The sequence below is a fragment of the Paramisgurnus dabryanus genome, chromosome 12, assembly GCF_030506205.2.
Source record: "Paramisgurnus dabryanus chromosome 12, PD_genome_1.1, whole genome shotgun sequence".
Lineage (NCBI taxonomy): Eukaryota > Metazoa > Chordata > Actinopteri > Cypriniformes > Cobitidae > Paramisgurnus > Paramisgurnus dabryanus.
Window position 1 is genome coordinate 8,632,600 of NC_133348.1, and position 18,987 is coordinate 8,651,586.

The window sequence follows — 18,987 nt, forward strand, 5'->3', positions numbered from 1 at the left end:
AACTACCTCACAGGGGCGATTTCCAGGACAGGGCTTAAGTGTAATCCAAGACTAAAATGCTTGTTTGAGCTGTTTTAATTGATAGCAGCTTAAACTGACAAATAAAAAAAAATATCAGAGCCATTGTTTTGTCTCAAGATGCACACTAGTATTGTTTATTTGTAAGGTATGTTTGTAAAAAATACAACCTAGTCCTGGTTTAAACAAATCCTGTCATGGAAACCACCCCATAGCGGTGTTATATATCATCTGTTCATTGACCTGTACATATAAATTATAGTTTACTGTTAGATAATGAAGCTGTTATTTCTTTTCAACCACTCTCCAAACCAATGGATTTAAGGACACCCTTTATAAATAGATTTTATTCATTTTGTACTTGACCACAGTGTATAATCTATGCTATAAACATGTCACCCATTCACACACAGATGCAGGCGCACGCACACAGTTTAGATATGATATAATATCAGTGTTTATTACACAAACAGACAGCAGCACCCAGGAGTCTTATTATAATTTTTCACGTCTTCACATAATTTACCTCTCATTGTTGACAGTCACTTATGCAGATGTCAGATCTCAGATCAATAGAATCCTTATTACTACTTCTTGTCTAACTTTGCATTTAATAGATTCAGAATTTGTTGACAATATCTTTAATCACTTGAAATGCACATTTGACTGTTTGTTCCTTATAAACTGGTGACACAGTGCCTTTACTACAGTTCAGTCAGCAGACCATAGGATCATAGCCAGGATTTATGACCTGATATGTAGACTGAAATCCTAGCTTAACTTCATCTGGTCACATTCTGGTAATATATCTGGTTACTATTAGAAATACTTGAAATATCTTAGAAAATACTGTTGCAGAATCAGATTTGCTCTCATTGTGAGATTTCCTGTCGCGGATTTGATCATTATGGGTCACACTCTTAATAAAAATGGTTCTATATCGGACCAGAAATGGTTCTATCACCCGCTTCATATATGGAACCCCCAAATGGTTCAACATAGAACCACTTTAATGGGTTCATTAAAACGAACCCCAAATGGTTCTTTAAATCAAAGTTAGATGGTTCTATTTAGAACCATTAAAGGTTCTTTATTATTATGAGTAATTTATTATTGATAAGAAATTATAACCGATCCAGAAAATTATAAAAGTTTACTATTTATTAATTGTATTATACAGAAATCTGTATCTATAATCTATAAAAATTACTTAAAATCACATCTCTTTATTCTGTATTAAACAGCATTTTACATGTCTCATTTCATTCAACCATTTAGTTATTTAATTATTTCCATTAAGCATTTTCACTTTTTAATAAACATACATACGTTTATATATTATATATAAATAAATAAATATAAAAAAATATATTATTATTATATCTCACAATCTAAAATGACAGATACCCAGTTAACATTACAATTAGACCAAGTAAAAAGTTGTACAAGTAAGGGATAATGTATTGGCAGCATGTCATCACAGAAAAAAACCTCAACAGTTTCTTCAGGACAAATGTCACGAACACATTTAATCATTTATAAATTTAATGTCGGATATGTAATTAATAGACATTGATATTTAATTTTTGTGTAATATAAAACTGTACCTGTCAAAATGATTTGCAGCATTGGAGTTTTTAGTTTTGAGCAGTAGTAGAATGTCATGACTGGCCAATCAGAATCTAGCATTTTAGAGAACCGTGTAATAAGAAATGGTTAATGTAACACATAAGATCAACACAAAGTTGCACAAACAGTCAATATATGATCAACATGAGTTATCACCTTAGCATGACAAATAACTACACAGACTTCTTATAGAAAGGGATTCCGTTCTTGGGAGTTTGTAAACAACAGTCTTCAAAAACACCCACACTGATGTGCACTGCTTAGTAAAATTAATGTCCAAAACATAAAAAAAAAGTTTAAAACATGTCAACATCATCAAGGAGGGTGTATTGCTGGAGTGACTGTCTGTCAAAAACAACGAAGGCTTGATGGCAGAGATCGCCATCTTCCAATCCAAGGACAAATGGGAATGGTTTTGTCACATCAGGCTCTCAGAAGAATGCAACCATGTTGGTCCCAACCTGTTGAAAACAGACAAAACACTTGTTAGAATGCAGGCAAAGACTCTAAATGCATTATTTATTATATTATTATACAAAACCAAACAATTCATATTTCATACACACAAATGTAATCTAGTTTAATTGTAATGAAATGTATAAATTTCTGTTTTATTTCAATAACCGTACAATATACTCTTTGTTCATGCCAATAACTCAGATTCACAGTAATTTCAGATTCTGCCACGTCACTTTACCTGGCAGTAAGCCCAATTTTTTTGATTTTGCAACAACCTGCATACTTGCCCTTATTACTTAATATAGCCAACACTTTATTAGCATATATTATGTAATGAATACAGGGCTGGACATTAACGTTTGTCCCTAAAGTTAATGTTTTGGATGTGCGAGTGAAAGACAATTTTTCTTGTCCGAGTTTTAACTCTATTCGTACTTGTAAACATGTCTTCTTGCTAGTTCATAAACAAATATTAAATGTTTTAGGTTGCTTGCAAAGCAAAGTGTGCAATACTTCCATTACTTACATAGACTTAAGATTTTCTTCCCACTTTTGTAGACAGGAGTTGGAATATCATCATGGGGTTCTGTAGAGATAAATGTTTAGGTTAAATTAGTAACTTTATTGTCATAATACACAGCAAACAACTATTGCATTCCCAAGTGTACCTGGAGGTGATTTGTTGATGCTCCTGGTTCTTGGCTGGGAAGTGCAGGATTCTGTCTGGAAAATGCAATGCCCAAGTTTCAAATAGCTTTTCGGCATGGTCAGGAAATAACACAGAGAAGTCTTGTGAACTCTGAAAATGACAAATCATGCATTCATTTTCAATAAAACTTTAATGTAAATTTATGCGATAATGAATGCTATATGGGCTAGCTTGTCAGTGAACTACGGCATGTAGTTAACTGTGCTTCACCTGTTTTCAGATTATGGCAATTTACTACTAATCACAGAACCGGCTTTCCCGATTAGATAGGCTTGACAATTTTATACAATTTAAGAGATAGTTGGGCCAAAAATGATATTAAACCCATGAATTTCTCACCTCCAAGCCGTCCAAGATGCATATGTCCATCATTTTTCAGACTAACACATTTTCAGTTAGTTTAGAAAATGTTTTAGATCTTTCAGTTAATCAAATGTAAAGTTATGGGGTCCACTCTTTCAAGTCCAAAAATATTTGCATCCTTCCTTCACAAAATAAATCCATATGGCTCCACGATAATAAACAAAGGCCTTCTGAGGGTAATCCGTGCAGTGTTGTTGTAGAAATATAACAAAAATAACTAGCTTCTGCTAATGGCGCCATCTTGGTCGCGTCCGCATTTAAAATGAGAGCTGTCCTGAATACAAAGGAGTCTTGGATGGCAGTATTACCGGAAGCTAGTTATTTTTGTTTATAAAGTTTAAATATAGATATTTCTACAACAAAACGGCGTGGATTACCCTCAGAAGACCTTTGTTTATCATCGTGGAGCCGTTTGGATTTCTTTTGTGAAGAATGGATGCACATTTTTTGGACGTGAAGGAGTGGACCCCGTAACTTTACATTTGATTAACTGAAAGATCTAAAACATTTTCTAAAATAACTCAAAATGTGTTCGTCAAAAAAATGATGGACATATGCATTTTGAATGGCTTGGGGGTGAGTAAATCATGAGTTTAATATAATTTTTGGGTGAACTATTCCTTTAATCGTGCAACCTTACACACCACTTTTGAAAATGACATACTCACAGCAAAATAAGCAGGGATTCTTAAAGAGCCACACAGATCCAAAATCGAAACTTACCTTTATTGCAGTGTGTCATGTAGCTGTCCATCAATGTAAACAACGTGTAAAGTAGTTGAACCAAAAAAGTGCACGATTAATAAAGTTATTGGCTTCTAAAGCAGGGAGTCGACTCTGAATCGCTGAAACGAGTCGTTATAGGGAGTGAGTCTTCTTCCTGATATTATCCACGTCACATGAGATACTAATCTCCGCCTACAGCCTTGCCCGGGAGAAACGAAAACTATGACCCGCCCACAGCTAGTTTGTGTGTGAGTGTAAACATCAGCTAATGCTGTGTTTTCAGCTTGTGTTGTTTTCACTACCAAAGGAGACTTTTTCAAGGAGGGATATATTAAACGTTTCTGGCTGTGAAGAATCAGTGGTTAAAATTAATTTTTATCGGAGGGATTTAGACGTTTGGCAATGAAAGTGGTTCAGTACCCACTTTATTTGGAACAACATGCGTCTCCTAACCACAAACTGTAAGTATGATTATAGCTACATACTTGCTTAAAAGAGTGTAAAATGTCTATATTCGTTTTTATTGCTTGGATTAATGATGAATGATATCGTTGTTTAAACTCTAACTGTCTATATACTATAACTATATACTGTCAGAGTCACGATAGCAAGCGGTTTTGCTATGACCCGGTGGTTAGTTTCCATAAATGCTTAAATGAGTGTAAAATTGTTAGTTTCAATCGTCGTTTGTATTGTTTGGATTAATGATGAATGATGTTGTGTGTTTAAACTGTTAATTTACTGTCAGAGAGTCATGTTAGCAAACGGCTAACCCATGCTCATTTACGGTTTTGTTATGACCCGGTTAGTTTACATAAATGCTTAAATGAGTGTAAAATGTCTATATTCGTTTTTATTGCTTGGATTAATGATGAATAATACCGTTGTTTAAAATCTAACTTAGGCTATATACTGTCAGAGTCACGATAGCAAGCGGTTTTGCTATGACCCGGTTAGTTTCCATAAATGCTTAAATGAGTGTAAAATTGTTAGTTTCAATCGTCGTTTGTATTGTTTGGATTAATGATGAATGATGTTGTGTGTTTAAACTGTTAATTTACTGTCAGAGACTCACGTTAGCAAACGGCTAACTCATGCTCATTTACGGTTTTGTTATGACCCGGTTAGTTTACATAAATGCTTAAATGAGTGTAAAATGTTAGTTTCAATCGTCGTTGTTATTGCTTGGATTAATGATGAATGATGTGTATTGATGTTGATAATGTCTTCTCAGTAAATCATGTTGCACTGTTGTTGGTCTGTGCCACTGATCTGTGGTCTGTGAGACTGATCTGTGATCTGTGCAAAGACACTGTGTCAGTTGACCAATCAGAGCAGAGTAGGCTACTGAAAGGTGGGGTTTAGGCAGACTGAGTCGTTGAACGGCTTCACACGAATCGTTTGGGGATCTCTGAGAAATGGGGTAATTTTAAATTTATATTTTGAGAAAATTACAGTGTTTTTTGACCTTGCATGCATTTAAACCTGTTGTCCGGGACTTATAAATAGTGATAGGATGCTTAAAATTGTCATCTTACTGGCTCTTTAATAAAGAAATGCTTTGATATGCCTCATTGTAATATCAACATATCACTTTAAATAATAAAAAAACAAGTGCATTTTCATGTTACCTGTAAATAACTTTGTAAAAGCTGGTATCAGAACCTCAAAGTTACATTGTTTTAGCTTCTCCAGGAAAAAATATCCATCTTTTATCCATCAGGGTCTGTGGAAAAGAGCCAAAACTGTGATTTAAGTGGGCATCATCAAAAACATTTGAAAAAGATAAAAATGTCTGTAACTTACAGACCAAATGAGAGTTCACAATATGTGACCCTGTCTGTGAACTCAAGGCTAAAGTTTCATGATCTAAACATGATATTAAAAGCATCAGTTTGATTTCAACTTTTACAACAAACGATTATTTATTTAAAACGTACACGTTTCTTCCTCATATTAACGTTATCTGTTTTAAACTGAATTTCTAAACCATTAGAATACGTTACATTCTAACGTTTCTATAATTATTAAAACAAGCCATGTTTTAGACATATTTTAAAAAACGTTTGATCAAACGAAATATTTAAATCATTTAAAAGCAAGCATAAACATTGTTTAGATTTACTGGGCATTACAGACTAGCCAACGGAAGCTAATAAAACTAGTTTAATAACAGTTATGTCATGTGAACCATCATTTTGCATACTTTTGCGTTCAGAAATAGTTTAAATGATTAAAAACAATGATACAAACCTTTTCCTTCAAATAAATCAAAGATAAGTCGATGAAAAACCGTATGTCCTGAGGTGAATAGTAAACTCCCGCTTCAGGTATCGTTGCAGTGAGAGGCAGAAGTTCAGCGTCTGTGTGGGGGAAGGGAGCAGTTCTCTCTGGGGAAGCAGAACACTGACACCCGGTGGTCACGCCGGTAACATTCCGACTTTGTGTAATTAAACTTTAAAATTGGCGTTCACTTTACAAACCGACTGCAAATTTGAACATTATACATATATTTTCTCGCCTGAACTTATGTTTAAAATACATTTTGTGGACTAGAGAAAGTAATATTGAGAAACAGCTATGTATCTATTAAGCTGGCTCTGCTTCAAAATTACCCAACATACTACCCAACACTGATAAAACAACCAAACAAAATAACCCAACTGGCTCACGTTTTTTAGAGTGTAATATCGTTTCAAAAATGTAGAAAGTTTACTTACCTCAGGGTACCAACAAGCAGAAATGCCGGTCCGGAGTCTGAACTCCTCAGTTTGAAAAAAAAAACCTGTCACATCTCGAGGCTCATCTTCACTTATGGTGCAACGCATATATACGCCACCAGAGGGCACTTTTGCGATTATTTGTTTTTAATGCCCCTTCAGGTTAAATTAAACATTGACAATATAGAATGTACAAAATAAAGAAAACACCTGGTTATTCACCAAAAACGCAAACTGCACTGTAAGTTTCATGCTAATGTACAAACTTGCATAAAAAATCTCACAGGAAATAAATCATACAATAAATATGAATAGCCTATTTGTTGACTCTCTCTTTATTTGACCACAGCCTATTGACACAAAAAGGTTTGTGAATGAGTTGTGTAGGTTTGTAAATGAGTTGTGTAGGTCTGTAATTATTGTGTAATCTTTAGTTTACACTTCAGTCACAAACGTGAATTATAGAACCATTTTAATAAAATGGGTTCTTTGCCCTCCAAGGGCTCTATATGGAACCCTTTTTTTGGTAAAAGGTTCTATTGGCCAAGTAAAGAACCTCTTGGTTCTATATAGAACCTCAAGGAACCTTTTTTTTTTAGAGTGCAGAAAATAAGCTGGTTAAGATAACTGTTAGAGTATCTACAGTATGAAATCACTTGAAGCTGTTGAAATGGTGTGCGGACAGTATAAACTAGTGAATATTATGTATGTCAACCAGTGACATAAAACTTTTTGAGTGGTTAACTTCAATATGGTAATAATTCAGATGCATAGTATATTTGACTTGATCATGAATTTTACTCACATATGATTAAACGGTTCAGGATTTACAAAACTGTGGAAAGCCATATAAATGTAGAAAATCTCAGATATGTAGACTTTAATATGTATGATGTTCCCATTGAAATCATTACAGGCCTACAGGCTCCTTAGTTTTTAGACGGTATTAAATATTTACTGTATGTTTTAATACATCAAATAAGCAAAATATTTATTCATAAATAAACTATAACATGTGAAACTACTTTAAAATATGTGAATGATATCAACAATACCAGCTTCACAATATCAATTCAGTCACTGGCTGTCAGAAATTATTTATTCAAATGTCAGAGTATGTGAATGATTGAATCCACAGATATAAGTGAATATAAGAGTCTTAAAGGCCTTTTGAAAGCGAGGATAAAAAAATCCATAGATCAAAGGATTACAAGTTGAGTTAAAATATGCAAACCAATATAAAGCTTCAAAAACATCAGCTGGGGTCACAAAATTAAGGAAAGGATCAACAGCAATTGTAATAGAGAAAGGCAGCCAGCAGATAAAGAAAACGCCCATAACAAGAGCCAGAGTTTTAGCTGCTTTTCTTTCTCTGTGTGCAGAGCTTTGACTGTTAACACCTGTGGTGGTCACAGACACTTTTACAGACAAAACCTTTGCGTGTTTTTTCACAACAGTGAATACAATGATATACAGAGAGCTCATTATAGTTCCTGGAATAATAAATGCTAAGATAAAACTAATTAGTCCCCATTCTTTGTTAATAAACACAGCACAGGCACCAAAACAAGACATTTGTAAAATTAAAGCTTCAAGACCAACAGCAAACACCCCTGAAAACACAACAGAAAAGCTGTACACAAATGAAAAGATCCATGTAAAGGTGAGTAATACAGTCACAGTGTTGTTTGTGATCCTCATTTTGTACCTCAGAGGGTCACATATGGCCCAGTATCTATCAATAGATATTAAACTAAGATGTAACAAAGAAGAAGTGCAGAGGGTGATGTCCAAACTAGACTGAACTTTACAAATAACATCTCCCAAAAACCAGCAGCCCTCGACAGCTCGCACCATACTGTAGGGCATCACCAGTAAACCCAGCAGACAGTCACACACAGCCAATGACTGAACGATCAGATGAGTTGGAGACTGAAGCTGTTTGAAGTGAGAGATGGAGATGATGATCAGCAGATTCCCAAAAACTGTCATGAGGATCATGAGTGAAATGAAAGCGTACATTGCCATTTTAACTCCAGTGAGACGATGAGTTCTAGGACAAGAGTCTGGATGTGAAGGATAACACAGGAGAATAATCTCAGTCTCATTACAAGACATCATGTCTACATGAAAATCTGACAGGACTTCATTTGTAATTGTTAACAAGTAGACAATTATAACACAAAGTTTAAACAAAATCATTTTAGAATTTAAAACATGGTTAAGGCAAATATCTAAAGAAACATAAACATAGATACAGAACATGCCCAATCAATCTAAATCCCCAAATGAACGTGATATAGCTCAGATGTGTTCATTTATACGCATCAGGTCAGGTCTAAACCCCTCCCCAGCTGTATATGTAACTAACTGATACACAAACATTGTGACTCATGAGATTAGAATAATTTGATGCAGATTATGTGTTGCACTTTGCTGATAATAACAATAGACTACATTTTGTATCATTCAAAAATGTGTTTGTAAAAGTTTTATATTTTTCTTGCTCCTCATTGCTACGTGTTAATAAGATTGATGTTAATAATGTAGGTTAATATTTTAATGCTAATGTTTTTAAAGGAAATAAAAGATTTAAAGGAAATTTTCTATTACTTAATACTAAAATCTAAGTTTAGGTTTTTATCATAGATATTAATATGGTTTGTTAATAATAAAGTTTGTTTAATGCAAGATTTATCACTCATTTGTAAATGTATTAATTAGGTGATGTACAGTACTGTGCAAAAGTCTTAAGCCACCACCACCAGACTTGTTGTTTTAGAAGTTTTAATGTCCGTCCATATTTATTTTTCAATCTATTTTATTACGATACAATTAGAAAAAACAGGAAATATTTTCCAAAAAAATAAACTAAAAATTTTCAGTACTGAATGCTTTCTTTGGGCATCGTCTGTGTTTTGCGTGACCTCTCTTGGCACTAAACACATCTTGAGCGTTTTTGAGCAGAATGAAGTAAAAGACAAATTTCTTTAAAATGAGAAATTAGGATTTAATTTCATTTAGGTTTAAGAGATCCTGCAGTTTGCTACTAATGCTCAAGTGGAAGGGAAGTTTACTGTAAAAACATCCATTTACATTTTCTATATTATTTTCTGGATATATTCTATTTTAGTTATGTTATACATCTACGATGCTAGATTACATCCATTTCTGATGGATGAAGCCTTGGCCTGGAGGTGAGGTCGTCAGGTGGTCCCCAACCTTCACTGGGTGTTTCGACCCTTAACCACAACACCCTCCAGTTGGTGGGTCAGCAGTGACTGGCCAGGTCACTGCCCCTCTCCTCCAAGTTTCCAGCTTGTGTCCTCTCTCTTATGCCAGAGCCAACAGGAGGCTCTCTCTGCCGCTTCCTCCAGCTTACGAACGGCTGCTTTCCTTAAGTGGCCCCTCAGTCCAAACTTTGTCAATAGATTCCACACAGATTGAGCTGGGAATCCACGACATCCGACTTCCACCGTCATCAGCCAACATATCCACCCTTTGTCCTGGCAGCCTGCAACAAGTTGCTGATATTTGGCTCTTTTCCTCTCTGCAGCTTCCTCACAGCCCTCCTCCCACGGCACCGTCAACTCCACCAGGATGATCTTTCTTCCCTCAGGAGACCACATGATGATACCGGGCCTTAGAGTTGTGACCAGTACCGCCTCGGGGAAGTGGAGTTTCCTCCCTAGGTCAACCTCCATTTCCCATCCCTTGTCTGACTGCAGAAGGTTCTGCTTGGCTTGGCTGTGGACAACAGGTCTTTGGCCTTCTTTCACAAAGGCAATGGTGCTCAGTGATTGTCTTACTTTGGCTGGTTGTTTCTTCCTCCTTTCTTGCTCCAGTATGTCTGCGAGCGCTGCCAACACCTTGTCATGGCGCCACCTGTATCTCCCCTGTGTCAATGCGGTCTTACACCCTGACAGAATGTGCGCCATTGTACCTCTCCCACCACATAACTTGCACAGTGGGTCCTCCCTCATCCCCCACCTGTGCAAATTGACTGGGGTTGGTAAGGTGTCATACACTGCTCGGAGTAAAAAGGATATACGGAAGGGCTCCAGCCGCCACAGTTCACTCCATGTGATTTTCTTCTTGGGGAGGTTCCACCTCGTCCAGGCACCTTGAGTTGCAAGCTCGATGGATTTTGCTCTTCTCGTTTCTTCCTCAAGGGTTCGAACTTCATCCTGGATCATAGCTCTCCTCTCCCTAGGGGTGGACTTTGACCACTTCTGGAAATGTGATGTTCCTAGACCCTGCCTTCCAGTACAAGGGTTTCCAATGATCTCTTTGGACATGAGCGAACATTCTGCTTGGTTAATTGCTGTATCAGCGGCCCACTTACGACCTGATCTAGTTCTAATCCCTGCTTCCCTGGTAAGTTGGTCTTGAGAGTCCCTATATGACAGGGACAGTCTGCATTTGGCCACTTTAAACTCCTCCACCACTGATGACAGGGGTAGCTGGAGCTGGCCTGACCTCATGTAAAGCCCCAACGATGTAAAGCTGGGGGGTATTCCCAACCATCTTCTAAGGTGCTTGTTGAACTTCCTCTCCATTTCTTCAACTGTTTGTAGAAGCACCTCATATACAGTGAGGAGCCACATGAGTCTTGGGAGCAAGCCGTGTTGGTAAATCCAGCACTTGTATTTCCCAGGCAGGTCAGACTTGTCGATCTTCTTCAGCCACTCTTCAACTTGTTTCCTAGTGCTGGAGATGTTGTTCTTGTCTTACAGGGAATCATCATACCACTTTCCAAGGCATCTAATTGGGTTGCCCTGGATGTTTGGGATCACTTCCCCTTGAACAAGTAACTTAAACTTTCCAGTTGTTTTACCCTTCTGAATCACCAGGCTCCTTGATTTCTTGGGCTTGAAAACCATCTTCGCCCAAGTGGCCATGTTATCCAGTTCTGCCAGGACCCATCTTGCCTGCACATGAGTTGGCGTTATCACGGTAAGATCATCCATGAATGCCCTGATCGCTGGCTGTTGACATCCAGTTATGGTCTTTGGTCCCCTTGCCTTTGTACTCGCTACAGAGATGATCAGGTTCATTCCCATGGTGAACAAGATGGGAGAGATTGTGCATCCTGTCACTATCCCCTTCTCCACTGGCTGCCACTTTGTTGTAAACCTGGCGGACTGGAATCGCAACTTGATATCTCTCAGGTAACTGGTGATTATGCCCTGGATGTTATGAGGGATGTGGTAGTAGTCCAAAGCGACTTGAATTAAATTATGGGGAATAGACCCGTATGCATTTGCGAAGTCAAGCCAGACAACTGTTAGGCTGCCCTTCTTTTCCTTTGCTTCTTGGATGAGTTGGCTGAGAACTCCTGTATGCTCTTAGCACCCGGAGAATCCTTCCACACCGCCCTTCTGGATAGAGATGTTAATATATCCATTCTGGGTTATGTACGCGCCCATTCGCTTTGCAAGCACTGCAAAGAAAATCTTTCCCTCCACACTAAGAAGGGATATAGTTCGAAACTGGCTGATCTGTGTGGCTCCCTGTTCTTTGGGCACAAAGCACCCTTCTGTCCTTCTCCAGCTTGTTGGAATGATTCCCTTGGACCAAATTACCCGCATAAGCTTCCACAGCCTTCGGAGGAGCTTAGTGCATCTTTTGTATACTTTGTATGGTATACCGCTTGGACCTGGGGCCGAAGATGATCTTGCATTCTTAACTATTTCTTGAACCTCTCTCCATGATGGACACTCCGTACTGAGGGTTGTGGTAGGTGGGTCGACGTTAAGAAGTCTGAGATTTTCTTCCAGGACCTCATCTCTTGTAGGGTCACTGAATCCCTCCTCAACAGCCTGCTCCACCTCCTCTTTGGTACTCGTTAGAGTCCCGGACCTCACCTCCCCCAGAAGTGATTTAGTGAAGCGGTATGGGTCCTTTATAAACTGGGCTCGTGCAGCTTCCTGCTTCTTCCGCCTCTGCTTGAATCTCTCAGCTCTTCTTGTTCTAATTAGCTGCTCACGGAGGCTGGCTGTTAGCTCTTTTATTCCTTCGTTTTCTCCTGTGCTTGCCAGTTTGAACTGCTTCCTCAGGGTCTTGATCTCCTTCCTAAGTTGTTTGATCTTTCTCTGTCTTCTGTTATCCTGCTTTTCTGGTCTTGCTTTATTCTGTCTCCTGGGCACTACTCCAAACCGTTCCTTTGCCACATTGTATGTGATGGCGGTCAGTAGATCCACCTTCCTTTCCACTGATCCTGCTTGAACCGCTCCAAGCACTTTGTCCAGATCTTCATCTAACTTTGACCACTCCTCTCTGTCACTCATTTTGGGCCACTTAATTCTTTCGTTTGTTGGATGGGGTAGGCTTTCTGTGTTGGAGTAGGAAGTTCTCCTTGTATGGTCTTGGGGGATTGCCGGCACTGAGAGATCCCTAGGACTATGGTGTGCTTCCTGCCTAGGGTTCTCCTCCGTCTCACCAGACGGTTCGTCTGAGCGGTGTGCATGCATCCGTCCTTTTCCACACGTGGACTTGCTCTGGTGTATTTTGAGCCCTCTTACGCCTTTGCAGATCCGTCCGCAACTGCATTTCACTTCCGGTGCCTCCCCGGTCAAGGTGGTCTGTATGAACCTTCTCTGCGTCTGTGTCACTGTCCTTGTCGTTGCCATTGTATCTGTCCGAGTGAGCCTCTCATCCTCCCCCCCTCTCGGGAGACTCTGGGGGTATTGTTCATTTGTCGGTTCTGTAGCTTGTTTGGTGCCCTCTTGCGAGTGCCGCAACAGGGGTTGCTGGCCCCTGTTACCCCGCCAGTCTTTCCTGGAGGTCAGCTGTCTTTCCAGCGTCACCGACCTTCCTCGGTTGCCATCCAGACTTTCCTGGAAGTCACTGGTTGCCCAGGGGGTTCAGTTATGTTATACATCTACGATGCTAGATTACATCCATTTCTAATGGATGAAGCCTTGGCCTGGAGGTGAGGTCGTCAGGTGGTCCCCAACCTTCACTGGGTGTTTCGACCCTTAACCACAACACCCTCCAGTTGGTGGGTCAGCAGTGACTGGCCAGGTCACTGCCCCTCTCCTCCAAGTTTCCAGCTTGTGTCCTCTCTCTTATGCCAGAGCCAACAGGAGGCTCTCTCTGCCGCTTCCCCCAGGTTACGAACGGCTGCTTTCCTTAAGTGGCCCCTCAGTCCAAACTTTGTCAATAGATTCCACACAGATTGAGCTGGGAATCCACGACATCCAACTTCCACCGTCATCAGCCAACATATCCACCCTTTGTCCTGGCAACCTGCAACAAGTTGCTGATATTTGGCTCTTTTCCTCTCTGCAGCTTCCTCACAGCCCTCCTCCCGCGGCACCGTCAACTCCACCAGGATGATCTTTCTTCCCTCAGGAGACCACATGATGATATCGGGCCTTAGAGTTGTGACCAGTACCGCCTCGGGGAAGTGGAGTTTCCTCCCTAGGTCAACCTCCATTTCCCATCCCTTGGCTGACTGCAGAAGGTTCTGCTTGGCTTGGCTGTGGACAACAGGTCTTTGGCCTTCTTTCACAAAGGCAATGGTGCTCAGTGATTGTCTTACTTTGGCTGGTTGTTTCTTCCTCCTTTCTTGCTCCAGTATGTCTGCGAGCGCTGCCAACACCTTGTCATGGCGCCACCTGTATCTCCCCTGTGTCAATGCGGTCTTACATCCTGACAGAATGTGCGCCATTGTACCTCTCCCACCACATAACTTGCACAGTGGGTTCTCCCTCATCCCCCACCTGTGCAAATTGACTGGGGTTGGTAAGGTGTCATACACTGCTCGGAGTAAAAAGGATATACGGAAGGGCTCCAGCCGCCACAGTTCACTCCATGTGATTTTCTTCTTGGGGAGGTTCCACCTCGTCCAGGCACCTTGAGTTGCAAGCTCGATGGATTTTGCTCTTCTCGTTTCTTCCTCAAGGGTTCGAACTTCATCCTGGATCATAGCTCTCCTCTCCCTAGGGACTGAGAAACAATTATATATGATATATATGATCACTATAACATTGCAAAAACAACAAATCGAATTGTGGCATGGTGGCCTAAGACTTTTGCACAGTACTGTATATGTTAAGAATATAAAACTAAGATATTTTATATATGAAGTCAAAAGTCTGGGATGCACTTAATGTTACAATACCCCGTCATCTGTCCTTACTTTTCGGACTCCACTTCCGGACTTCACTTTACACCCTGTCATTCATCATTTATTAATGTCATTACCTGTTCACAACTACATTGTACTCTTGGTCTCCCATGTATGGTTCAAACGTGACAAAAGAACCCACCATAAGTTTGTAGAGCTTAAACATGTTCAATCACAACCCTCCCCAGTTCCTAGTGGTGTTCCCCAGGGCTCAGTCCTAGGCCCCCTCCTTTTTATAATTTACTTACTTCCTCTAGGTTTTATTTTCAGGAAATACAATATTCAATTCCACTGCTAGGCAGATGACACCCAGCTCCACCTGTCCAACAAACCCACCTCCACGCTCCCTCCATCTTCCCTGTCTGATGGTTTGGATGAAGTTAAAACCTGGTTCACTTATCATTTTCTTAAATTAAATAGTACCAAAACAGAAATTATCCTTGTTGGCTACAAATCCACCCTTGCAAAATGTCCCAATTTCTCACGACAATTCTAAAGTCTCCTCTTGTACTCATGTCAAAAGCCTCGGTGTCATTCTCGATAGCACACTTTCGTTTGAAAAACACATCAATAATCTAACCCGCTCTGCTTACTTTCATTTACGTACTCTTCACAGTCTTCGTCCATCACTTACACCCAATAATGCTGCTACTTTCATCCATGCTCTTGTCACTTCCCGTATTGATTATTGTAACTCCCTTTTCTTTGGCTTACCCTGCATCCATAAACTCCAGTTGGTCCAAAACTCAGCTGCCCATACACTGTAAAAAAATTCTGTAGAAATTATAGTATTACTGATTATTAGTGGCAACTAGCTGCCAGTAACTTACTGTAGATTTTACATTTATGTTATTTACTGGCAACAGTTTGTTCAAAGTTAAATGAAAGTGAAACCTTTTCAGTCTTCTACAGTAACTGGCAACCAGCTGCATAATTATAGCAAATGTTTTTACAGTGTATTACTTAAACAACTGCACTGGCTTCCTGTCCAATACCGTATTGACTTTAAAATTCTTCTTCTCACTTTCAAAGCACTCCATAATCTCGCTCCTCCATACTTCTCTGAACTCCTTCAGTCCTATGTTGCATCCTGAAAACTCAGATCCTCCTCTTCCTCACTACTCTCCACTCCTGCCAGCCTGTCCAAAACAGGGTTTAGCCAGTCTGCTCCTAGCCTTGGAATGCCCTCCCACTATCCATCCGTACCATAGAGTCTCTACCCACATTTAAAACCTCCCTCAAAGCTCACCTCTTCCAAAAGCTTACCCCACATAAAAAACTCTCCATCAAAATAATAAATGATTGATTTATTGCTTTTTCTAATTTCAATCTTTTTAAATGTGTTTGTTTTAATAATATTTGCTGTTTTACTGTATTTTTGCTCGTTTTAACTGTAAGGTGACCTTGAGTGCTATGAAAGGCGCTTGTAAATAAAATGTATTATTATTGTTATTATTATTATTATTATAAAACAGTAAGCAGCGTCTGTTGTTAGTGTTTTGGTTTTCCGTGTAAGTCATCGTATTTATTTTTCCTTGTCCCATGCACACTATGGATCTCTCTGCTGTTCGCTTAATGTGCCTTGAGCAGGGAGAACACTCCTTCAAAGCACACTTATGTGAATTTTTGGAATTCTTACCACTACCTTCCTGGACTACTGCCTCTGCACCTTCCTGTTTGTTTGCCACAACACCACCACACGAGTACAGTTGTCCGAGAAGGGTCCTCAGGGGAGCTTTGCCGCATTTGTGGAGAGGGTGCTGGATTCATGTGGATTTGCCTTCACCATTGAGGACGACGCCAGCCCCACTCCCAACACAGAACCCAGTCAGCCATCCCCTCACGACATGGAGCATGAGCCACAGCTTACTTCTAGGCCTGAGCCTAGAGCGACACTGGAACCAGCATTTGCCGCGACTGAGCCTGTCATGAGGGTGAGCTTAATTGGGTATCTGAATATATAAACAGTACAAATGAAAATGTCTGCTGTCTGTTATGTCCGCGGGTCCTGTCCAAGCTCTTCGTCTCCACTGGTCCTGCCGGCTCTATTGGGCTCCTCCTTCCCTTTGACATCACCTTGGTCCTTAGTCGCTCTGGATCCATCATGAACTTCTGGATCCTAGTCTCTGCCTCAGTTGCTTGAGCCTCCAGCTCCGCCTTGGCCTTCCAGAATCTCAACTTCACCCTGGCTTTCCGTCTGGTAATCTCCAACCTGGGCACCTCTCCCATCGGCTTGGTCTCCGTCGTTCATCTCCCTGTTGTCGTCCTCTCCCTCCCCAGAATGGATCCTCCCACCGTTGATTACGCTCCTCCAGTGCTTTATCTGCCTCTGAGGTGAGGTCACGCCTTTCAGAGAGGGGAAAGTACTGTCACGTTCCCCCATCATCTGCCTTCACTTGATGAACTCCACTTTCTATAATACTTTACAGCCAGTCATCCATAATTCATCATTGCCATCAACCATTCACAATTATCCAGACTCCATGGTCTGTGTCATCGGTTGGTTCTTGTCTATGTAACATTTGTGTTTGTCATGACTGTGTTCCATGTTTCTTTGTTTAACCTGCTGAAGATTATTAAAACATTGTACTCATTGTCTCCCATGTATGGTATAAACATGAAACTTAATTTGTATTTTGGCACCATTTGAGCCCACGTGTGTTCCATGTTAGCCCACTTTATGATTGATTCACATAATAAAACAAATAATCATTTTTATAAGAAGTACCCTAACGTGATTGTCCCCCGTCCCCCCTCCATAGCTGGTTGCGCACACATTACAATTTATGATCTGTACCAGAGTATGCTTACCTCATTAAAAGACAGGTGTTTTAAAGAAATCTGGAAGATATGTGCAGAGGAACTCATTGTAATTCAGAGTTTATGGCTACTGCACTGTAAAATCATACACGCTGCATGGTCTGATGGGTACCTCATAAGGTGGGTTTAAATGGTTTAACAGTGAATAATGGAGAAAAAGACGATATTTAGATTTATAAATATAAAATATGTTTACAAAGAAAGACATGTAATATACTGTGGACTAAGCATCATAGTATTTTCATTGTGCCCACATTAAGAAATTTTCATTTTTTTCATACAAGGTTAGCTTGTTCTGGCTAGTTTGCATGTCTTTTGTGGCACTGTATCGTTTCAGTCCAACTTTAAAAGAAGTTAATTTATACAAAAAAATCTGCCCTACAAAATAATTTATTTTGAAATTTTTGGGAAATGAATGTAAAATATTTATTGTTTGTAGTTTTTTTAGTTTCTTTATTTTTGCGTGTGTCAAAGTACTATATGTTCATACACAAAAAAAAAAACAATAAATTGATCTCTTATTTGATGTAATATGAATGCATATATAAGAGAAATGACTGACATGTGTTAATTTCTTTTAACAGGCATGAAGCCGAAATGTCAGGGAACTAACAAATTACTGGATCACTTAAAATAATGAGCATAATAAAATATGATTTTCTTTTTCATAATTTGTTGTCAAATAATAATAGGGTACACTTACCCTATTATTGAATCATGCCTTTATTCATGTATGATTAAACAATTGTTTCCTCTCAATACTTTTGTATTAAACATCATCTTGAGTTTAAATGTCTCGTATCACAAAGACGTTAAAAGAAAAGTTAAAAACAATAGCAATATACATCGCAGATCTAACACTGTCTGACACTTTTTGTTTGTTGTGTTGTTTAATGTTTGCTATTTATTCAGAAAATATTATTTATCTTCAGAAACTGTATTCATTCAAATGAGTATCTGAAAGATATAAGTGATAATGAGAGTCTTAAATGCCTTCTGAAAGCGAGGATAGAAAAATCCATAGATCAAAGGATTACAAGTTGAGTTAAAATATGCAAACCAAACTAAAGCCTCAAAAACATCAGCTGGGGTCAAAGAATTAAAGAAAGGATCGATAGCAGCATCAATAGAAAAAGGCAGCCAGCAGATAAAGAAAACGCCCATAACAAGAGCCAGAGTTTTAGCTGCTTTTCTTTCTCTGTGTGCAGAGCTTTGACTGTTAACACCTGTGGTGGCCACAGACACTTTCTCTGACAAAACCTTTGCATGTTTTCTCACAACATTGAATATGCTGATATACAGAGAGCTCATTATAGTTCCTGGAATAATAAATATTAAAATGACACTAGTTAGTCCCCATTCCTTGTTAAAAAACACACCACAGCCACCAAAACAAGACATCTGTAATA

The 18,987-nt window shown here is 39.3% G+C and overlaps 1 long non-coding RNA gene across 1 annotated transcript; it reads right to left on the reverse strand.

Annotated features, from left to right (window-relative positions):
• Positions 1-1,403: 1,403 nt before the first annotated feature.
• LOC135737905 (uncharacterized) lies at positions 1,404-6,230 on the reverse strand. Its single transcript, XR_010528616.1, has 5 exons — positions 6,158-6,230; positions 5,536-5,630; positions 2,775-2,905; positions 2,633-2,692; positions 1,404-2,108 (listed from the first exon to the last, which is right to left on the reverse strand). It is a non-coding gene; the product is annotated as an uncharacterized lncRNA (long non-coding RNA).
• Positions 6,231-18,987: the final 12,757 nt, after the last annotated feature.